General features: G+C 45.9%; 1 pseudogene; it reads right to left on the bottom strand.

Moving 5' to 3' along the window:
* Window positions 1-399: 399 nt before the first annotated feature.
* LOC100352196 (Y-box-binding protein 1 pseudogene) lies at window positions 400-1,901 on the bottom strand (annotated as a pseudogene).
* Between the last annotated feature and the right edge of the window lie 2,723 nt (window positions 1,902-4,624).

The following is a 4,624-nucleotide window of genomic DNA, read 5'->3' as shown; positions in this document are numbered from 1 at the left end:
GCGCTGTGGCTCACTTGGTTAATCCTCTGCCTGCTTCATCAGCATCCCATATGGGCGCCAGGTTCTAGTCTCGGTTGCTCCTCTTCTAGTCCAGCTCTCTGCTGTGGCCTGGGAAGGCAGTGGAGGATGGCCCAAGTGCTTGGGCCCTGCACCCACATGGGAGACCAGGAGGAAGCACCTGGCTCCTGGTTTCGGATCAGTACAGCATGCCAGCCGTAGCGGCCATTGAGGGGGGGGCGGGGTGAGGGTGGTGAACCAACAGAGGGAAGACCTTTCTCTCTGTCTCTCTCTCACTGTCTAACTCTACCTGTCAAATAAAAATTAAAAAATAAAAAGAAATTAAAAAAAAGAAAAGCCCAGGGCCAGGTGGCTTCATGCTGAACTCTACCAAACTTTTTTTTTTAATTTAAGACCTTTATTAGCAGGTGCTTGCAGTTTGTTGACTTTTTTTGAAAAAATCAAGTTGTAAACTTTTATTACAAATTAAAAATGAAGTTCTTAAAAATCTCAACTTGACCAGATATGAAACAATTTAAAAACCTTTAAAGGTGTATTGAGAAAAACCAGGCTTTTTTTAAAAAACACGTTTGTCGTTACCAAAAAGAGACATCTTTAGGTAAAAATAATAAAAACCCCATGCTGCATAGATAATGCAGATAGTCCTAGTAATCTGGTCAACGGGCAAAAAGCAAGCACTTAAGGTCTTCAGCTCCAATCTTGTGTTCATTTCTTATTGCTGGAATTTCATATTCATTTTTCTTGTTGGATGACTAAACCGGATGATGGTGGAGATGTTAAGCCGGCATTTACTCAGCCCCGCCCTGCTCAGCCTCGGGAGCGGATGAATTCTCAGCTGGTGGATCGCCTGCTTTTGTCTCTTTGCCGTCTTGTGGTTTAGGGTTATCTGGGCGTCTGCGTCGGTAGTTGAAGTTGCGGCGGTACCGACGCTGAGGTGGCTGCTGACCCTGGGTCTCACCTCCTTGGTTTTCCTTATCTTCTTCATTGCCGTCCTCTCTAGGCTGTCTTCAGCGAGGAGGACCTCTGCGGAATCGTGGTCTATAACCCCGATACATATTCTGTCTCACTGGTCTACCTTGTTCTCCTGCACCCTGGTTGTCAGCACCTTCCATCACTTCTCTCTGCATGGGAGGGTTGGAATACTGTGGTTGACGCCCATAGGGTCTCCGCATGTAGTAAGGTGGGAACCTTCGCCTGCGGTAGGGCCGGCGTTGTTGGGCCTGGCCTTCGGGAGCGCTCTCCGATCCCTCATTCTTTTCCCCACTCTCACTGTTCTGGTAATTCTGCTGGTAATTGCGTGGAGGACCCCTAGGACGTGGGTAGCGTCTATAATGGTTACGGTCTGCTGCATGTTTACTGCCTTGCACTGGAACTCCGCCAGGACCTGTAACATTTGCTGCCTCCGCACCCTTTTCTCCTTCAACAACATCAGACTCCACAGTCTCTCCATCTCCTACACTGCGAAGGTACTTCCTGGGGTTATTCTTCTTTATGGCAGTCTGGTGTACAAATACGTCTTCCTGGGTGTCATTCCTGTTGATGAAACCATATCCGTTCCTTACATTGAACCATTTTACTGTTCCCAAAACCTTCGTTGCGATGACCTTCTTGTCCCCGCCTGCGGGCACCGCCGATGTGAGGCCACCTGGGCCACCGCTCCCTGCGCCACTGCCGGTGGTGCCGGCCTTGGTTTCGGTGGTGCTGAGGGCGGGGTGGCGGGCGGCTGCTGGGTCTCGACCTCACTGCTCATGGTTGCGGTGATGGTGACTGGGGCCGGCTGCGGCAGCTGCGGCTCCTCCCTGGGTGTGATGGTAACTAGGCCGGTGGCGGCGGTGGGGCTGCTCAGGGCTCTCTGGGGTCCGCTCTCCGCTCCCGCTACCGATCGAACTCCTACCAAACTTTTAAAGAAGAACTTATTCCAATTCTCCTCAAACTATTCAAAATAATTTAAAAGGAGAGAATCTCCCCAAACTCCTTTATGAGGCCAGCATCACCTTAATGCCCAAATCAGAAAAAGATACAATAAAGAAAAAGAACTATAGACCAAATATCCTTGATGAACATAGATGCAAAAATCTCCAAAGTTCTAGCTAAATGGATCCAACAACACATCAGAAAGATCACCCACCTGGATCATACCCGGGATTTATCCTGGGTATGCAGGGATAGGTCAACACACACAAACCAATCGATGTGACAGATCACATTAATGTACTGAAGACTAAAAATTATGAGAGCATTTGATAAAATACAATACCCTTTCACAATAAAAAAAAAAACTAAACAAATTGGGTATAGAAGGAACATTCCTCAACATAGTCAAGGAAATACACCACAAACCCATGGCCAGCATCATACAGAGTGGGGAAAGTCCCAAGCATCTCCAATAAGATCTGGTACCACACAGGATGCCCACTTTCACCATTGCTACTCAATCTAGTCCTGAAAGTTTTAGCCAGAGCCATAAGGCAAGAAAAAGAAATCAAAGGGTTACAAATCAAGCGAGCAGGAAGTCAAGTTATCCTTGTTTGCTGCTGACATGAGTCTATACATAGGGGAACCAAAACACTACACTAAGAGATTATTGGAACTCATAAGAAAGTTTGGAAAAGTTCCAGGTCTAAAAATCAATGGTGGTCGGTGCCGCGGTTCAATAGGCTAATCCTCCGCCTTGCGGCACCGGCACACCGGGTTCTAGTCCCGTCAGGGCGCCAGATTCTTTCCCGGTTGCCCCTCTTCCAGGCCAGCTCTCTGCTTTGGCCCGGGAGTGCAGTGGAGGATGGCCCAAGTGCTTGGGCCCTGCACCCCATGGGAGACCAGGAGAAGCACCTGGCTCCTGCCTTTGGATCAGCGCAGTGTGCCGGCTGCAGCGCACCAGCCGTGGCGGCCATTGGAGGGTGAACCAACGGCAAAAGGAAGACCTTTCTCTCTGTCTCTCTCTCTATCTACTCTGCCTGTTAAAAAAAAAATCAATGGTTTTTGTATACACAATTCAATGGCTGAGACAATTTGTAAGATCAATCTGATTCACAATATCTACATAAAAAATTTAAATACTTTGAAATAAAATTAAACAAAGATGTGAAAAGAACTCTACAATGAAAATTACAAAGCATTAAGGAAATAAATAGAACACACCAAAAAATAGAAAAATCTTCCATGTTCATGGATTGGAATAATTAATGTCATCAATAATTCCAAGTTACCCAAAGTAATCTGCAGATTCAATGCAATCCCAGTTAAAATACCCAAGATTTTCTTCTCTGATCTGGAAAAAAATGATCCTAAAATTCACATAGAATCACAGGAGATGCTGAATAGGTAGAGCTATCCTAAACGATAAAAATAAACCTTTCAAGATGTATTACAGCACAGTTGTAATCAAAACAGCCTGGTAGGCCGGCGCCGCGGCTCACTAGGCTAATCCTCCGCCTTGCGGTGCCGCACACTGGGTTCTAGTCCCGGTCGGGGCGACGGATTCTGTCCCGGTTGCCCCTCTTCCAGGCCAGCTCTCTGCTGTGGCCTGGGAGTGCAGTGGAGGATGGCCCAAGTGCTTGGGCCCTGCACCCCATGGGAGACCAGGAGAAGCACCTGGCTCCTGCCGCGGCGGCCATTGGAGGGTGAACCAACGGCAAAGGAAGACCTTTCTTTCTGTCTCTCTCTCTCACTGTCCACTCTGCCTGTCAAAAACAAACAAACAAACAAACAAAAACAGCCTGGTACCAGCACAAGAATAGACATGCCAACCAAGGGAAGAGAGCAGAGACCCAAGAAATTAATCCGCGCATCTGCAACCAACCGGTCTCTGACAAATGAGCTAAAATCACTCCCTGGAGAAAGGACAACAAATGGTGCTGGGGAATTAGACCGCTGCCCACAGAAGTGTGAAAGAAGACCCTATGTTACACCCTTTACAAAGATCAACTCACAACGCATCAGAGCTCTAAATCTAAGACCCGAAACCATCAAGTTACTAGAGGAGAACATTGCGGAAACTCTGCAAGACATTGACCTAAGCAGGGATTTCTTGTATAAAACCCCAGAAGCAAAAGCAATAAAGGCAAAAATAGAAAAATGGGATTCTATCAAGCTAAGAAACTTCTGAACAGCAAAGGAAACAACTGACAGAATGGGATAAAATATTTGCAAATTTGTACATCTGACAAAAGATTAATATCCAGAATGTAAAAGGAGCTCAAGAAACCCAACAACAAAACAAGCAATCCAGTTATGAAATAGGCAAAGTGGACAGGCAATTCTCAAAGGATGAAATCCAAATGGCCAACAGACACATGAAAAGATGCCCAGGAGTACTAGCCTTCAGGGAAATGCAAATCAAAACCACAATGAGGTTCCACGTCACTTCAGTTAGAATAGCTGTCATCAAAAAATAAAAATAAATAAATAAAATAAAAAATAAATGCTGGCAAGGATGTTGGAGGGGAAAGGTACCCTAATCTACTGTTGGTGGGAATGTAAACAAATATAGCCATTATGGAAGACTGTACGGAGAATTCTCAGAAATCTGAAAATAGATCTAACTATGATTCATTCTACTCTTGGGAATTTACCCAAAGGAAATGAAATCAGCATATGAAAGAGTTAT

Source organism: Oryctolagus cuniculus, chromosome 17 (assembly GCF_964237555.1).
Source record: "Oryctolagus cuniculus chromosome 17, mOryCun1.1, whole genome shotgun sequence".
NCBI lineage: Eukaryota > Metazoa > Chordata > Mammalia > Lagomorpha > Leporidae > Oryctolagus > Oryctolagus cuniculus.
This window is presented reverse-complemented; position numbering and strand designations above follow the sequence as displayed.